Genomic DNA, 19,704 nt, shown 5'->3' on the forward strand with positions numbered 1-19,704 from the left:
GCACTTGGCACATAGAAAGTATTCAATACCAGCTATTACTAATGCTCACAAACATTCCTGTGAGGGGTACTTTTATCCCTGTTATTTTATCAGTAATTCACTTTAAAAAGACTTCAATGTGCTGTGTGTTAACTTTAATCTCTATCCTAGGGGCATCCGTTAACATTTTTAGTTCCTAAATGGAAATATACAATCCAGGGGGTAAATTGCCATTTTAAAACTCTAATCCAAAACTCAAACTCCACTGTCATTATTTCTGATCAACACCAGAAGGTTTTCTAATTAGCATAATGGATGTTAGAAGTGACATTTCACTGGTGAGATGAATATTGTTGAAGAATGAGTGAATTGACTGGAAATACTAAGTAGGTACTCCTGGCCTTGAATGAATAGGAAATAATAACCTAGCTAGCCTGAGAGCCTGTACCTTTTGAATGGTAGTCATTTAATTGAAGATCATGTCACGTGACCGGCTAGAAGGTGAGCTGAGTCCGGTGCCAGAGTGTTGCAGCACCTGGTGGACTTGAAGCTCTCACGCAAGATGTTCTCAAAGTGTCTAAAAGGGCAAAGCGCTGTCACCTTTCCGAGCTCACCTAAAATAAGACTGAAAGACTACTTATTGAGTGCTCATCAACAAAGTGGTCAGTGTAATGCGCTTCCTGCGACCACCGTGCCATCAGAGAGTCCTACTTTTACCTGTTAAAGATAACCCAGGTTCCCTATGTCTTCTCAAAAGAACTTTGCCATTGTAAACAACCAGACTGGCTCGGTCAGTTCATGACTTATCTGTTTGTAAAACTGAGGCTGAAAGAGCTCAAGAGCCTTGCTAAGGGCCCATTTACTAGTTAGTAGGGGAGCTGAGCTGCTTTACTTTATTTTTATGTTCCTAACCAACGTGTTGCATTGCCTCTCAGAAAGAAAATTTGTTGAGTGAGTAATTGCCATGTGATGGTCATATCATATCATAGATTGTTTTAGCAGTTGCTGTAAGCTTTGGGTACTTCCAGTCTGACTTCTGTATTGTGATAAGGCAGGCATGTGGTTGTTAGATACTGTTAGTGATTCAGACTTCAAACAAAATGTTCTGATCTTTGCTCCAATTTCTCAATTAGTTCAACTGAAGAGGATCCAGAGATGCCAGAGAGGACTGTGGAAACACAGCACCATTTACAATATTGTGCACTGAAACCAAAATAAAAATAGTTTGGATGCTGAGGCTGATATTAAATGGTACCCATCATTATGACTTCAGGTATCAATCTTTTATCTTCAATAAACACCCTCATTGTTCTCATGGATGACTTCATAACAAGTAAATAGTATACATCTGAAATTTTAAAATAATACTCTGTCTGGATTCAAATCCCACTGTTAATTATTCCAACTGTGTGAGATTTGGTAAACAACCTCTCTGAGATTTGGTTTAGTAATGTGTAAAAGGGATACTACTATAAAATTGGAAAGATTTCTGTAAGGATTAAATAAACTAAAATATTTGAAGCATCTAGCACAGTGCTGGCACATGGCTTTAATAAATGGAAGCCAAGATTTTTATTCTTTTTCTTATCATCATTATTATCCAGTCCCATGTTCTACCTAAAGCAAAAATATCCTCCCACCAAGCTTATAGTCACCAAGCTTTCTCGAATGCTTCCAGTGATGGGGAGATCACTACTTCCTATTCCATTGAGTCCATATCTATCCCTGGAGAATTCCCACCTGCTGGTTCTAATTCTCCCTCCTGAACCAGAAGTCTGCCTCTTACATTCACCAAGCAGCTCTTTAGCCATTTAAAATGACATCTTTACTTGAGGGGAAAGGGTCAGCCAAAGAGAACAACCTGACTTTAGCTTGTCCTGTCTGATTATATAAAGCAGGTTACACAGAACTTGCCTAGGGCATACCGGCTTCCGACCCAGCCAGGCTGAGTGATTATATACCAATAGCCAGAGTTCTCAAAATATGTATACTATGAGCAAGGTGGTGAGCAGCTCTCTGGGGAGGGCAATTAAAAAAGTCAGAAGATCCTTCTTTATTTTATGACTTGGAGGTTGTTTGTCCTCAAGAGCTCAAATAAATGCAAATTGCCCTGGAATAAGTAACATGCTAATGATTACTGCTATATACAATGGTCTCTTATGAGCTAGGCAAACATTCCCTTTACTCCCATTTCATAAATGAAGAATGGAGGCTTGAAGAGGTGACGTGACTTGCACAAAGGCCTTGTATGTAGTGGTGGAGCTGTGCTCTGAATCCAGAGCCCACATGCTCATCTCCTCAGTAGTAATGTGCCACTTGGAGAGGCTCAGTGATGTCTGCTGGTAACTAATTACTGCATGAAAGAGTAGATACCTGCCCCAGAGTTGTTACTTTCCAAATATACTAAATATTCACATTAGCCACTAAATTTAACAGCCCTGAAGTTTTAATTGATATTTTTCTACTTTAAAATGTGGTAAAGGAATTGCAAGAATATCAGTTCTTCCTCAGAGACTCAAAATCAAATTTCCTTTGGGGATGAGAAAGATTATGTGATCTGCAGGATATTTTTATAATCCCTGGGTTGGCGTCCATGCATTAATTTGCTCAAACTGTCCCTCAATGCCTGAAATTTCTGTGGTAGTTGTCAGCTAACACATTCACCTTCAAAACATAAAAGGCATAAAAAAAATGTTGAGGACTCTGAATACTGTATTATTCTAATAATTCATATTTTCAGAATGAAATCTATTAGAATATAGTGGTTAAGAGTGTGGGCGCAGAAACTCAACATCGGGTTTGACTCTTGGCCCTGACCCCTGTCAGCTGAATGACCCTGGATGTGTTACTTCCCTTCTCTGGGCTGTAGCTTCCTCATCAGTAAAATCAGGAAAATAACAGCGGGTTGCTGTGAAGGCTAAATGAGTGTACAGCTCCTCGAGCAGGCTGAACAGGTTGTAAGTGCTTTCTGGGCATTTGTTCTTCTTTCTCTTGGGAAACGTTGTGAGAATCAAATGGTGTATGCAGTAATCTACAGTAGATCAGAGTAACCCTATCTCTGTGTGTAAATTAACTTTTTCCTGCAATGGGTGAAGGGAGGGAGGGAGAGAGGAAGGGGTTGAGGGTGGTTATTTAGTATTTGAAGAACTTAATCAGGAATCCCCACCTCAGAGGTGGCTATTTAAGAATTTCAAGTATCATTAGTAAAATACACACCAGAAAGTTCATGAACTAGTGTTAAGGATGTAATGCAATTTTCTTCCATTGGTGGCATTAGTGTTGTTTAAGAAACAAGTTTGGTAGAAAGTTGTAGCAGCCTCCAGGGCCTTGCCTAGTGGAGAGTGAGAATCCTGGTAGCCTCAGACCTGCAGCTCCCGTCCTGAGCTCTGTTTGGGCTTCTGGGTGCCTCTCTGTTCACAAAGGGCTCAGCCCCACCGTACATTCAGACGGTTGGCTGATCCACCAGTCAGAATGTCACGAAGCTTTTGAGGGAGCTTCTCATGCCTTTGAGGGACAGTCAGAAGGCCTGAGGACAAGGAGTGCGGCTTCTCTACGCTTAACAAGGACAGGCTGTATGGCTGTGTCTGTGCCTGCCTACTAGTAAAAGTTGAGACTTCCCATAAGAAGCTGGTCCGGATATGCTTTCATTATAACACACCATCTTACTACTTGGTATGTTGGAAAAGGTTTGTGAAGAGGGAATTGATTCTTCTTATCCATCTCAGTGGCCGGGGTGACTGTACCAGAATCACCAGTAACTGTGGAATGGTGAATTGGCTTAGGTCAGTTCCAACTATATATCTTACATGACGAGCATAGCACAGTGCTTGATACTGTCCCTCTGTCTTTCCTCTGAATTCGGCCATTCCTATTAGAAAGTAAGATGACAGACTCACAGCAAATGTATTCATTTATTCAACAAATATTGACTGAATGTCCTCTATGTAGTGGGCACTGTGCTAGGTGCTAGGAATATATGCGGTAGTGTACAAAACAGAGGGCAATCCTACTGTATGGAGCTCACAGTCCAAGGAGGGGCGAAAGACAATGGGCAAGGTAGAAAGCCGTGGCTCCTCTCCCTCCCACTTCCCTTAATGCTGTGTTGGTACCAGAGAGCAAGGTGGAGGTGGGCCAGCTTTGCAAGCTGGGGATGGCAGCCGTCCAGGGGAAGCTACTTCCTTATGAGCAGTCACAGGGGTCAAAGAAATTGTTTGTCCTGGGGCTTCAGACCAGTTCTCCAAAGTACATGTGCAATAAACAAACAAGAAAACAAAAAGAAGCAAAAAATCTGCCTTTCAAAAAACAAAACAAGACCAAAATCATAGAGGAGCCAACTTCTACATGGTGGACTTCACAAGCATGTTTCATTTGTTCTGGGCAGAGACAGTGTAGATGGGGCCCTTTGCCTCAGTGGGATCACTGTTGCCCTTGGTTTTCCAGGTAAATATGTGTCTTATTTGAGGGAAAACCTCAAATTCAAGATTCCAGGAAATGAACAATCAGCTCATCCCTGACCTAGCCCAATTCTCAAATGTCTTCTCAGTCTTTTCTCCTGATTTCAATCGTCTTTCGGTTCACGTGGTGTATGTCCCTCCCTGCCTCCCCTCCCCAGCCACCCAGCCCACTCACCTCCTCTGCCTCCTGAGTAGGGGACTCCTTTCCTCCCAGAGACAGACTTGCTCTTCCCTTCATTGTTATACACAGCTCCAGGGCCTCCATTTTTCCAATATTCTAGGATTATGCCTTTGTCTTTTATAATCCTGTCTCCTTTCCCCTTAGTAATTACATTCACCCTTATCCAATAATAAAAATAAAAAGGAAACTAAGTTAGAATTTAAGTGTATGACCCAGAAAAAAAGTCATTTTGGTGTTAATCCAAGCACAGGTGAGTATTGCTTAGGAAATTTTTGACCTAGACTTTTGAATTTAGGCAACAGATTCATTATACTATGATTATTCATATCACTAAAATATTACAGTGTTACCGATAGGAGTATTATAGCTATGAAAAGAATCAGTGAGATACACCATTTTAAATAATTAGCCCCTGAAACACTTATATTAGGATTTTATTTATACATATATTACTTATAAACTTTGGGAACAACATTTTTCTTTGATATTGTTAATGCACAATTACTTGAACAACATTATGGTTACTAGACTCCCCCTATTATCAAGTCCCCCCACATATCCAATTACAGTCACTGTCCATCAGTGTAGTAAGGTGCTATAGAATCATTACTTGTCTTCTCTGTATATACTGCCTTTCCTGTGTCCCCCCATGTACATTATGTGTGCTAATCATAATGCCCCTTATTCCCCTTTTCCCTCCCTTCCCACCAACCCTCCCCAGTCCCTTTACCTTTGGTAACTGTTGGTCCATTCTTGGGTTCTGTGAGTCTGCTGATGATTTGTTCCTTCCATTTTTGCTTTGTTCTTATACTCCACAGAGGAGTGTAATCGTTTAATACTTATCTTTCTCTGCTTGGCTTATTTCACTGAGCATAATACCCTCTAGCTCCATCCATACTGTTGCAAATGGTAGGATTTGTTTTCTTCTTATGGCTGAACAATATTCCATTGTGTATATGTACCACATCTTCTTTATCCATTCATTTACTGATGGACACTTAGGTTGCTTTCATTTCTTGGCTATTGTAAATAATGCTATAATAAACACAGGAGTGCATATGTCTTTTTCAAACTGGGCTCCTGCATTCTTAGGGTAAATTCCTAGTAGTGGAATTCATGGGTCAAATGGTATTTCTATTTTTAGTTTTTTGAGGAACCTCCATACTGCTTTCCACAATGGTTGAACTAGTTTACATTCCCACCAGCAGTGTAGGACGGTGCCCCTTTCTCCACATCCTTGCCAACATTTGTTCTTATTAGGACAACATATTTTTAAAGTGAGTCACATCAATATATAAAGTTATCCAGGAACCAACTATTTGTGGGGGATGGTAAGTCCCCCTAAAAAGTATAAAACTAGGTACCTACTCTCAAGGTCACTTACAGTCTAGCCATCAAGATAAGCCATATGCATAGAGAAAGTTAATCCAGATCTCAGGGAGGGTACAGGGAGTGCCAGTTGAGAGGTGTGGATGGCCCAGCAGGGTGCTGTCCTGAGGAAGGTTGATTGGCAGGCCACATGGAGGAGGTTCTCTCCAAGTTAACCTGTGGATTACTTTAATTACTGCAAGTAGCTTTTCCCGCTTCTTAGTCCTTGCTTTGTATCTTTACTCTTAAGTAGGTAATATATAGCTCAAAAATATACAGTGAAGTGAGTCCTTGTGATACATATCCTATTTCAAAAGTGATAATCAAGGTCAGCAGTTCACCCAGAAAGTGAATCAGGAAGGGTCACCAGAAGACCAGTAACTTTTACCTGGAATGATATTTATATCACCTGGTGAAGAAATTTTCTTCACAAATGGTGAAGAAAAACTTCATTCAGCTCTGGATGAATTCAGCTCTGGACCTATCAAATTTTCCATGGTAGGACCCAACCCAACAGAGAATTCCAGCATATCTCTCTTACATCTGGCTGCTGCTATCCAAGGATTATTTTAACCTCCAACAATGGTCTGTATGAGTAATTTAAACTCTTATAATTAGAACTAAACTATACCTCAAAATAAGAAATTAACATTGTTTTTTTCTCCAAAAATATGTATACAATGAAAATTGGTCTTTTACCCTTTTTCATTTTACATACTCTTTCCACCCTATGGCCTCTCTCCCCAGAGATAACCACTGTTACTAACTGGTGCCTTGTGTGTCTGTCCAGAGTAGTTCTCTACATGTGCAAACATGTACAAATGACAACAGATCCTACATACTAATTTAGATCTTAATTTTTTAACTGAAAGACTTATTTTGGAGATCATCTTATTTCAGTATGGTGAGATCTGCCTCATCCTTTATAAAAGCTGCATACTATTCCAGTTTTTAAATAATATGGCATATTACATGCCATAATTTGTGTCACCTCTTGATGGACATTTAGGTCGTCCCTCAGTGTACAAATGTATTCTTTACTTTTAATGATTTTTACTGAAACATAATTAACATCAATTCAAATACAGAGATCTTAAGTGTTCAGTTTGATGACTTTTTGATAATTATGTACAGCACCCAAAATAAAACGGAATATTTCCATTTTCCCAGAAAGTCCCATTGTCCCTTTGCAGTCAATCTCCCCTGCTCTACAACTGTTCTGATTATGTATCATGGTAAATGAATTTTGTCTATTCTTGGATTTCAAAGATTGGATATATAATACACATGTGTCAGACCTTTCACTCCACATTGTGTTTTTGAGACTGGCCCATGTTGCTTTCAGGTTTATTCTTAATTTCTGTAACTAATTTAAATAAGTAAGATTTTGTCTGTGTTCTGGGTATTTTGGGGGGTTAAAAATGCTAATTAATTAATTAACTAATGAATCTCATCAATAGAAATTTGGACTTTTGAAATGGTTAAACAAAGATTTGTGTGGAATCATGAAGTAACAGTAACTTTCATTTAAAAAGACCCCCATAATTTTAGGTGACTCTAGGCTTGGTGTGTGTCAGCTTTTTGATATATAACAAAAAAATCAAAGTGATTTTCTGGGATTCCATGATTTTAAACAATTCCTCTTTTAATTGCATTACTTCCTTAGTTTCTTAATGTGTGTTTTAAGGTTTTTATATGATGACAATAACAGTTGTATTCAACTTAATGTGTCTGGAGATGTAAGAATAGAAGATTTAGGAAATTGGAATGAATGCACAATAAACTCAGGATTGACTGTGGTCGATAGCCTCCCTTGCCTACATAAAAGCCATGCCTCCCCTCTCCCTTGATCCTAGCTAGCACACCCTTCATTTGTTCAATTTCCCTTGCTTTGGGAAGTGTAGGTCCTGCCCAGCCCAAGAAACTGAATCAAGCATAGTAAGGATGGCAGAATTGAAAGAGAAAGAGCATGATGCCATTATTAAGTACTTAAATACAATCCTATTACACAGAAATTTTTTGTTGGTGCTGATATTTTAAATTTTATTTATTTTTAGAGTCAGGTTTATTGAGCTATAATTTCTATATGTAAAATTCACCCTGTTGGTCTGCTGAATTTCTTAAAACCAAATTCCTACTATGTATTTTATCATGATTTGCTTTTTTGTACCAATAGCAAAAATGCAGAACAGTTTCAGTCCATTTAAATTCTGGGTAACTTGGGGCCATTTTATAGCATCTTGAAACTTGGGAAGAATCTGAACCCTGTACAGCTTGTTCCTTTTAGGATGTTTTTGGCTGCAAGTAACAGAAAGTACTGATGCAAATGGACTAAAACAAAAGGTGCTATCATGCAAAACTGGGAGTCCATAGCTGGACAGGCCTGAGATACAGTGTATTCTGAGGTTCCATGGAATCTCAAGGACCAAACTGTGTGCATTTCCACTCTGCTGCCTTTTGTTTCGGTTTTAGTGTAAGGCAATGTCACTCTTGGTTACAATTTCATTGCCAACGGCAAATGTGGGGCACTTGTTCCTTTGTTTAGGTGCTGCAGGAGTGAGAGAAACCTTTCCCCAGTCATGAAATAAAATCCTCCCTTCCATCTGATTGAGCCACCATAGGTCTCACACCCATCCCTGGATCAATAAGAGCTAACAGGAGATTGGCTTAGAATAAATAGGGTCAGGTGAATATCTGATCAAGAATTAGGGTCCTGTTAGGAAAGAGAAAGAGGGAAATGGATTAGGGTAACAAATATAGCATTTACTATAGGGCTATCTGGAATCTTCAGCTGCTAAATTCTTATTTAGTAAATTAGTTATTACCTCATCAATACTTACACTATTTGGGTGGCTTGAGAGGATTAACATCTCTCTACACAATGCTTTACTTTCTGGAAGTGCTTTTATGCACTGGAAAAAAGCTTCACTTGCTTTTATTATGTTTTATGGGAAAGATTCCCAGTCTTGGACTCTTTCTAAATTATTTTTATTTTGCATAGCCACAAATATAATTTATGGTTGTCAAGAAATTCTCAAAAGAAAGTCACAAAGTTTATTTTAATTTAAAAACATATATGATAAAATGAATTCAGTGATAAAAAGCAATGTTATAAAACAGAAAGCAAGGGAAAAGTCATGGGAAAACATGCCATTTCAAGCAATCTGAAAATGCTTATGCTATACTGATGTGAGAACATGAAAATCACTTTAAATGGCTTGGGACCAGGCAGAATTGAACTTCTTCGATTTGAGTCTATATATATACTATAATCAAATTCTTTCAAAGCCTCAAATTCCTTTGAGACCTATCTATAGAAATTATTCTATGTTTAGAAAAAAAGACTGTAAGAAAACATACCCAAATATTGATAAAATCTCTGAACAGGAGGATTATGAATGAATATTAATTCTTAACTTTGTTTTTTGTATTTTCCACATTTTCTAAATTGAACATAATATATGACTTTTCTAATCAGAATGAAGTATTCTATTATAAAATAAACAATGTTTTGTCCATCTGTACAATGTAAGGACTAGATTTATAACTAGTGTAGAACACTTAATCTTTGTTCCAGTACTAAGAACTATGGGTTCATAAGATAGCATCCATCTCTGCAGCCAAATATTTCATTAAAATGTGATATCCAGTTGGCTGCCTCTATTAGAAGCAATTGTTCCAGGTGGCTTATGACAATTAAAGTAATCCCACTAGATCACTCTTCTTGACTAATCTTATCTTTTCCAAAGTTAGAGACTCTAATGCCAGTCCTTTCTGATGATACTTTTTTTGCAAAAAGATGGAACTCAAAGTGCTAAATTACAAATAGCTAATTAGAGTTTGTAAACTGGAATCCAGGGGGCTAAACTTGATGTATGTATCTATTTGGCCTACTTAGAGTAATTTAAATGTGAATTAGTCAAAAGTCTTAAACAAATTAGAAGACCATATAACATTTGAATTTTTGAATTCCTTGAACAGTTAGAAGACTGGAATTGCCTCTAGTCAACCATCAGCTGTAGCATATTACTCATTCTCACTCCCAGTCCCAGTAGTATGTATACCCTGGTTTGCCACAATACCCACTGTTCCCTATTATCTCTAGCCAGCAGCCCCACTCATCTACATTCTCCTGGAGGCAGTAGCTAAGAGCTCTGGCTCTGGAGTCATACTGCCAACCTTACAAGACTGGCTCCATTTCTTAAAAGTGTGTGTCTTTGGCAGGCTGCTTAGTTCCATGTGCCTCAGTTTCCTCACTGATAACATGGGTTAACAGCAGTGCCTACTTCACAGGGTTGTAGTGAGAATTAAGTGAGCTGGTTACATGTAAAAGACTTAGGATGGTTCTTAGTGCATAAGAAGAACTCAATGAATGTTGGCCATTATTTAATAATACCAGGTAGCGGCAGGAGGCTTTTGAATTTGGTCCTTCTGAAGTTGGAAATTAGAGCCCATGAAAGATAGAAGAGGCTGGGGAAACTGGGTACAAAGAAGTCATTGAACTTAACGTGAATCTGCAGAGACTTGTCTTCTGAGAGACTGAGACAATGGGAGAGGCATATATATCAATCATAATTGGAGAGAGTAGAGTGTAATGTTAACCACTTGGGGTCTAGAATCAGATGCACAGAATTCTTTGCTTTGTCATTGTGGGTAAAATTGCAATATTTCCAGAATCTCTCACCTGGCTTAAGTGCAACTCCATATTAATAGATGTTTCCAAGGGGTGGAGTGAAGTAGTCCGTCTCCATATGAATGGGTAATTATAAGGACCAGCAAGGGACCCAAGAGGTTGGGTGGAGTTTTTTTGCTCTGCTGAGGCAGCCGGTTGGAGAGAGACACAGGACTGCTGCTTGCAAGCAGTAAACAGATTTCTTAAACTTTATTTCTCCTTTTGCCCCAGAATCCCCCTGCCCCTCACCCCTGCTGGAGTTACAGTCATTTGCCAGCTATGTGTGCAAGAGAAATTTGAAAACTCTCTGAACCTATGTGTCCTCATCTGCCAAATGGGGATAATAACAGTGCCTACCCTGAGCATGTCTCAACCTGGATTTCCCCCAGGAAAATAAAGCCAGAGATAAGGGCTTCATGCAGAGAGTTTATCTTAGGAAATGATCCCAGGAAATAGGAATGGGGGACTGGAAATAATGTCACAGTAAGAGAGGGAAGACAACATAAAGATGTGTGATTGAGCTGGACACTGCTGCAGGCAGCTGGACCCAAGTCCCACTGAGAACCTCTACAGAGCTATGTAGAATATAGTGCAGATTTTTCTCTTAAGGGATAGAAAAGAAGAGCTTTTATCTACTATCGACTGCACTCCCCTCCTCAACCCTCTGGTCACTGGTTGCCCCTTAGAGTGTTAATTCTCTTGCACTTCCAGATATATGCATCTGGAATACTAGATACATGCCTGCAGGTCTCCTGTACATGCATCAGATACATTTCAGGGTAGAAAGCAAGGTATCCCTAGTACAGGTGAGGCAAAGTGCTTTCAGGTTACACCTGTGGAAAGCAGGTTACTACAACAGTGTCTAGAGAAAAAGGTGGGACAAGAGGACTATAATGGGGTACCAAAAGTGTCTGCTCTAAAGGTCCTGTATAAGGTTCTATGGGTCTCCCCTCACCAAAAGAATCTGTATTTTTCCAATATATTTTATTTAGTTTCATGTATCCAAATCTACATGAGAATTTTCTTAGGGACAATTTAACTTGCATTTGCTCAAGACCAATTACAGAAAAGTTCAACTATTTACCATGTGATTCAAGAATATATGACATTAAAAGTTGATTCATGTGTAACACCTCTAAAAAATAGTATTTAGACTTAGATATCACAAGGTTGATACATGTGGTATGCACATTCCCTTTATAAAATTACCTTAAAAATTGTTGCAAATGTTCATGCTCAGGAAACCTAATTTGGGGGATTGTTCCAAAGACCACATGGTCACTGCTCTAAAGAGTGAATATGAATATGGCAAGGGCCTCTGACCTGACCCGGGGCAGTAAAAACAGAGGCAGTGTGATGCGGTAGACTTGGTGTCATGCTTTGGGAGCCTCAGCCTTGTTTCTGCCACAAACTTGCTTTGTTCCTTCACCTCCCAAAGCCTATTTTCTTATTTGTAAAATGAATGATTTGGATCAAACTACTTTAAAAATCCTTAATATGGAAAAGAATGAAGTTGGACCCCCTACCTCACACCACATATAAAAATCTAACTAAAAATAAATAAACCACCTAAATATAAGAGCTAAAGCAGTAAAACCATAAAACTCTTAGAAGAAAACATAGGAACAAATCTTCCAAACTTGGATTTAGCAATGGTTTTTAAAATATGACACCAAAAGTATAAGGATCAACAACAACAAAACAGATAAATTGGACTTCATTAAAATTAATAATGTTTGTTCATGGAAGAATATTATCAAGGAAATGGAAAGACACCTACAAAGTAGGAGAAAGTATTTATAAATCACATATTTGATAGATGTTTAGTACCTAGAATATGTCAAGAACTGTTAAAACTCAATAACAAATAAACAATCCAAAAATAGGCAAAAGACCTGGATAGCCATTTCCCCAAAGAAGATATCCAGTTGGCTGTAAGCACATGAAAAGATGCTCAATGTGATTAATCACTAGGGGAATGCAAATCAAAACCACAAAGAGATACCATTTCATACCTACTAGGATGGTTATAATAATAATAATCTTAAAAAGAAAAACAGGCATTATTGAGAATGTGGAGAAACTGGAACCCAGTACACTGATAGGAATGTAAAGTGGTTCTGCTGCTATGCAAAACAGTTTGGTAGTTCCTCAAAAAGTTAAACAGAGAATTAGCACATGACCCAGCAATTTCACAAAAGAACTAAAAACGGTTACTCAGTGTTTGTACATACATGTTCATAGCAGCATTATTCACAACAGCCAAAACGTGGAGGCAACCCAAATGTTTATCAAGGGATAGTCATCCCTTAACAGCAAATAAGTATATAGTATATATGCACACAATGGAATATTATTCAGAAATAAAAAGGAATAAGTACTAATGCATACTATTGCATGAATGAACCTTGAAAATATTATGTTAAGTGAAAGGAGCATGACCCAAAAGGTCGCATATTTTGTGACTCCATTTATATGAAACATCCAGAATAGATAAATCCACAGAAACAGAAAGCAGATTCGTAGTTGCCAGGAGCCTGTGGGAAGGGATAAAGCTGGAATACCTGCTTAATGAGTATGCTTTCCTTTTGGGATGATGAAAAGGTTTTGGAACAAGCTAGGATGGTGGTTGCCTGATATTGTGAATGTACTACATGCCACTGACTTGTTCATTTTAAGATGGTTAATTTCATGTTACATGAATTTCACCTCAATTTAAAAGAAGTCTTTGATAGCTCTGAAATGCTATAAATACAGCCAAAGTAATAATCCCACAAATAGGTTGTGAGAAGAAGATGGGAAATGCAAGGAATGGGGATATTACGTGAAATGAACAACAGCACAACACTAAGAAAGCCAGGGACCCTGGCCTCGATTGTGAGCTTTGAGCAGAGGGAGATCTCTATGAGCCGAGGTCCCAATGCTTACACTCATATTGGACCACATTTGGAACAAACTGGAACACACTGGAACATACTAGAACATATTACATTCATGTTTCCAGAGAATAAGTGAAAGGAAAAAGTAGTCTTCACATCTCTAACAGTGTGTAATTAGTCCATAAATTACATGCAATGGAGAAACTTAAAAATAACCGCCATCTTTCATGGTTGCCTATCTAGACAAGCATGGCAGACAGTATGCTGTATTCAAGGCATCAAAGAAATATCTTCAAACGTGTGTAAATGACCTTAGGTGTTCTAATTTTTGTAAGGCTATTCATGGTGTTGGCAGAGTAAGCATTTATTGTTTGTGACAACCCCTCAGGGCAGATGCCATGGTCCTGACACTTTAGCATGCTTGTTACTGCTTTCTTGTGTCCTGAATTTCAAGAAGAGGGAAATGGAGGTTTGGAAGCTAATAATAGTGTCATCTCATTTGCAGGAGCTGGAAGGAAGCAGGCCTGTGGAAAAACCGTAACACCGGGTGCCTTAAGGCATCCGCAAGGGAAATAGGGAGAGAAATGGGACAGGAAGGGCTACAGATCAATACTACAGGAAGGCAGGGACAAGGAAAGCATGTGAGCCTGAAATCCAGCATGAGATAAAGAAAGAAATAGAAAAAAATATGAGTGAAAGACAGGGAACCCAGAACCAGAGCCTGTGAGTCATCAGGGAGAGTGGGCTGTCAGCAGCCTGCCGGGGATTCTGCGGCTTCGTTTCGGGGAATCTGTCTTAAGGAAACAATCCTATTGAGGATACGTCCTTTCCTGAGACAACCTAACTTCGGTAATGTGGGGAGGAATAATTAAATGAAGTACCAACCACATCCTTCACCAGATAGCCATTAGAAATGGTGTGGTCAGAGTTCATAGTAATATGGGAAAGTTTTTTCTTATAATTATATAATATGTGTTTCTTCTTTTTACAAAAGTGAAGCATATTAATTGTGGAGAATGCAAATAATTACATCAAAAATAAAATAGTTTATAATCCCACAACTATAAATAACTGTAGTTACATTTTGGTTCAATTCTTCCCAGTCTCTTTAGTGTAAGTATGCATATCCATGCATATTTATAAAAATGGATTTCATAATATATGTGCCATTTAAATTAGTTGAATTTAGCCAAAACAGACAGAAGTTGTAAAATCATATACACATACCTGTGTCATCAGATTAAGTACTATAAAATGAAGTAGAAAAATCAGAAATGTACTATATAGAAATAAGCCACTATGAATGTCTTTGTACGGTGCACTGGGGAAGGTTCCCTGCCCCTTGCTCTGGTTCCTCAGTAGTTTTGATATCTGTATGCTTCCTTAATAGAATTGATTCCAGGTTCTCTAAGATGGGAAATAGTGGGAGTGCTGGGAAAGAGATTTGGGAAGGGCTGGTTGGCTGACTCCCATCCTGAGGCTGATGTTATTACAGGAGCACAGGCTTCCTCACTCCCGGCCGCTGCCGTGGATCCAGGCAGAAGGCAGCTTCCTAGGCTGCAGGTTAGGAAACTGCCATGTAAACCTGCTAAGCCACGTTTCTTGATTATCCCAAGACCTTGGTAAAGCCTCACTTTCATGTCCTAGCTACTCTTCCACTTACTACTGTCCTCACCTCCTCCGTATCCCCCGGCCGCGCCCCTCCCACCCACCACCACACACTTTTCTCCATCTATTGGCAACTCTGAAGATCTGGATTTGCTTTTATTTGGGAAGCAACTGATTTCCTTAAAGAGTGTGCATTACTTTTACACTGGGAAAAATAATAAACTTTTGGTTAATGGATAAATAAACCTGGTGAGGGACATTTCTTTGGCTTATACTGACATTTTCAGAGTGATGCTATAGAGTTTACACTTTCTAGAAAGAATTGGGCCTCTTCCCAGGCTTCATGCATACCCTGGGTCCCCGAGGCCCTGCAAAGGAGAAATGATCAAAATCCGGGCCAGTCAGGCACACTGGGGCAGCCTGACCACCCAGATCTTTATTTTGCTGAATTCTGTCATTTGCTAACAAATTCCAACAGAGAGGGCAGCCAGGCTCCAAATGGCTATTGTATTAGGGAGGAATTAGCGCTGCTCCCTGTCACCAGAATGAATGTACTTGAGGATTATTGTTATTCTGCTCCTTGACCTTCTGTCCTTCAGCCTAAATAATCCCAGTTCTTTCAACCTATTTTTTCATAAGATTTTTTGTTTCGAACCCTTTAACATCCTCACAAATCTCGGAACCTCTCCCAGTCCTCCTTTCCCTCTTTAATTACAGGGCTCAAACACAACATTCTAGGAAGCGCCTGAGCAGTGCTCAGTAAAATGGAAAGCTTATCTCAAGATTCCTACACGCCAGGGTTTATGCAGCCTTCCCAGGGTCACTCAGCACTGTCTTTTTAAACAACTGCATAAAAATGCCTCATGAACAGTTTATTGTCTGCCGGGGGCAGAAGCCTGGGAAGGTGGGTATGGTGCAGGGCCCTTGGGGGCCCAGTCTGGCTAGCTGTGCTGGCAGCCAGCCCCCGTGAGCACAGAGGGGGGCACATTGGCAGAGTTTGGTTCCAGGGGCCTGGCTTCCTTTTCTCAGAACATTTGCCTGTTCAGAATTATCTTCCTCAGCAAATAGACTGTCTGTCCCATAACCTTTCAAAATAAGACTCTACTGTCACCATTTATACTTTGCCCTAAACTCTGTCATGGCAATGTTTGTTTCAATCAGGAATTTGCATTTAAACTCACTTTTACTTCCAATTCCAGAATGAGAGCCTTTCATCTATTATCTATCTAATATCTGTCTGTCTTCTATCATTCTTGCCCCTCCTTGCCCCTGAGCTCATTAGGCAGACAGTTGCTGATGGTAATCCTCTTTTCGTCATGTTAGGACATCTAGGGAGGCCTGAGGCAGGGCACAGAGAAAGGCGTTTGCTCTGGCGCTCTCTTCCGCTCTCTCCATGCTTTCCTTTTCTCCAATGAAAACCTGTTCTGTGCTGCTTCTAGGTTCTCCACCAGGTCCTGGGGCTAAAATAATGGAAAAAGCAGAGCCTCCAAATACCTCATAACTTAGACTGAGGAGACAGATGTATAGAAAGAGAAGTGTAACAGTATTTAGGCACTGCTCTGGGTATTGTGTGACAAAAACAAGAGGGGTCAGTTCTGCCTGCAAGTGGAGAGGGTGCCTGGCAAGATTTCTTAGGGGAACTGAAGCTTTTCTTCTACTAATACTCCATGTTCTTTCTGTATCATCTTTCTGTCCCAAGCCTTCTAAGATACAAGGAAGACAGAGTATTTTTCCTCCTCTTGAGCCTCCTAGGCAGCCTGAGCCAGCTGTATTTCTGCTTTCCTGTCCCCTCCAGGGCAGCTAAGGTCACAGCTTCAGAGACCACAGGTTTTTTTTAACTTCCTCCAGACACAAACAGTGGAAGCCTTCAAGTGTCTGAAAGATATGTGAGTATATGCACGCTACTGTATATGTGAGAAGGTACACAAGAGATCTCATTCCTTGTGACTTGGTGGAAAACTGGGGACCCTGGCCACTGAAAGTTGACATCTCTGTGTTTTCCATGCAGTGTGATAGCAAGTATCAATAATACACATCTTTGTGCCTCTTCACTTTTTATAGTAAATTATTATGTTAACTACTATCTCCTCTTTACATCACTACTTCCAATGCTTCTGGTGTGTGGGTTTTCCACACCAAGCAATTCTCCAGCTACAGGTGGATGCTGAGTGGGTGTCATACATTTGACTGACACTACCTGTGTGGTGAGCACAGACCCCACAGGTTAAGGGCTCAGTCCCACAAGACTTCAGGTGTCAATTGCAAGTCCAGGTTGTCATCTATGCTTCTGACCAACCAGCTATAAATCCAGAATTCCCATGACCTTTCCCTTGGGTTTGATAATTTGCTAGAATGGGTCACAGAACTCAGGAAAAAGAGTTTGCATACTAGGTTACTGGTGTATCATAAAAGGATACAACTCAGGAACAACCAGATGGCAGAGATTAATAGAGCCAGGTGTGGGAAGGGGCATAGAGCTTCCATGCCTTCTCTGGGTGGACCACCATCCCAGCACCTTCATTTGGTCACCTGTGCAGAAGCTCTTGGGATCCCATTGTTAACTTTTTATGGGGGTTTTATTATCTAGGCATGATTGTTTAAATCATTAGATACTGGTGATTAAGCCCAACCTCCAGCCCTTTTCCCCTCCATGGAGGTCAGAGGTGGGCCTCAAAGTTCCAGCCCTCTGTTTATTGGGCTCTGGTTCCCCTGGCACCCAGCCCCCACCCTGAGCCTGTCCAGGACCCCAGCCACCTGTCATCTCATTAACGTACAAAATCTATGTATCATTTAAGAGATTCCAAGGGCTTTAGGAGCTCAGGGCTGAGAAAAGGGTGGGAGTGGGGAGGGAAGGGTCAAGACCAAGTGCTATGGCTTTTATCATGTACTAATGTGATTTTTATATTTGCACTTACCTTGAATATACAACTACAAGGCCCTTGAGAGGAAGGAGCAAGCCTTATACATCTTGAGATAACCCCTACTCTTAACATACACTCAATAAATACTTGCTAAATAAATGGATAACTTCCTTACTCAAAGCAAGTGTTTTGTAAATGTTCAATGAATAACTTAACAGGTGTATGGAGACTGATCTCTTCTAAGCATTATTTGGTTCCCACAGTAAGCCCTATACTATCATTGCAGTGCAAGGTAGGACCAGCCCTGGGAGGGATTTGGACACATGTGAGGTGTCTTTAGTTGTCTTAATGATGGAGGGAGCTGGGAAGGCATAGGACATGCCCACACAAACCTCACTCCAGACGTGTAAGTAGGTGAAAAACATGGTTCTCCTCACGAATCCCCAAACTAACTTGGTTGTATCTGCAAACGCAGAGCCTTTGGGGCATGATGTTAACATACGCTTATAGTTCCAGGAATGTCACAGCCGCATGAAGCAAGGGACAATTGTACCTTGATTGGGAACAAGAATTGCTTACCATTTTCATAAGTTGCATCACCAATGTACACCCTTATGTCATACAAGTCACCAACCCAACTCAGCCTTGTGATCTGGCATTTGCAGTGCTTCTGCATAAAGATACAAGTGTCTGATAATTTCATCCCATTTTGGTGTAGTAGTGCCTAAGCATTTGTGGACTGAAATACATGTTACTTTATTATAAATTACTTTTCTTATATTTGTATGTCTTATATTATAGTTAGGGTATTATTAACTTTTAAAAAATGATGTGTGATGGTGGTTATATTAGCCATACGTTTCGAGATAATAAAGGAGGAATTCCATGATATTCATATTAAAAACAGACTTTGGGTTTACTGTACACTGAATGTTTGTGCTCCCTCCTGCCTGCAAATTCATATGACAAAGCCAGTGTGACAACATTAAGAGGAAGGAGGCCTCTAGAAGGAGATGAGGCTCTGAGGGCGGGGCCCTATGAATGGGATTAGTACTCTTATGAATGAAGCACACACCTCTCCAGCCATGTGAGAACACAGGAAGAATGTGATGAAGCAGGCTCACCACAGAGTTACCCCAGACACTGACTCTGCCAGTGTCTTGATCTTGGAAGTCCTAGCCACCAAATGATGAGAAATAAGTGCCTGTTTTTTAGAAGCCACACAGCCTCTGTTACTCTAAGACAATCTGAGAGGGTTGAGAATTTACTATTCCCTAGCACTTTGCTGCTTTTACAACATTTTTTTCCTGCTCACAACCTCAAAGAATCATAGGGAGACTTGAGTGCTACCCCCTAAATCCTTGTTCCCTTTATATTTTTCAAGCAGTCCTTCCCATCTTACTTAGGTGCCCCTCATTCATCCTCCCTAAGCGGTGTGGTGCTGCCTCCCCAGATGTCTGCCAACAGAGACTCCTGACAAAGCCTCCTTTCTCGGAGGTTAGCCCCTCCTCTTGTTTGGAGCATTGCTCTTCTGCCAGGTGAACAAGGAAACCCACACCCAGTAATAAGGCTGGGATTAGCTGGCTTGGGGGAGGAGGTCAGCTAAGGCCAGAGAAGTTGTCAGGAAACATTGGTTTATTATCTCAACTCCTGAGAACAGCTTTGGTCATATCCTGGCCCTACACTCAAAGGCACCTCTGCC

This window comes from Manis javanica, chromosome 5, assembly GCF_040802235.1.
Source record: "Manis javanica isolate MJ-LG chromosome 5, MJ_LKY, whole genome shotgun sequence".
NCBI lineage: Eukaryota > Metazoa > Chordata > Mammalia > Pholidota > Manidae > Manis > Manis javanica.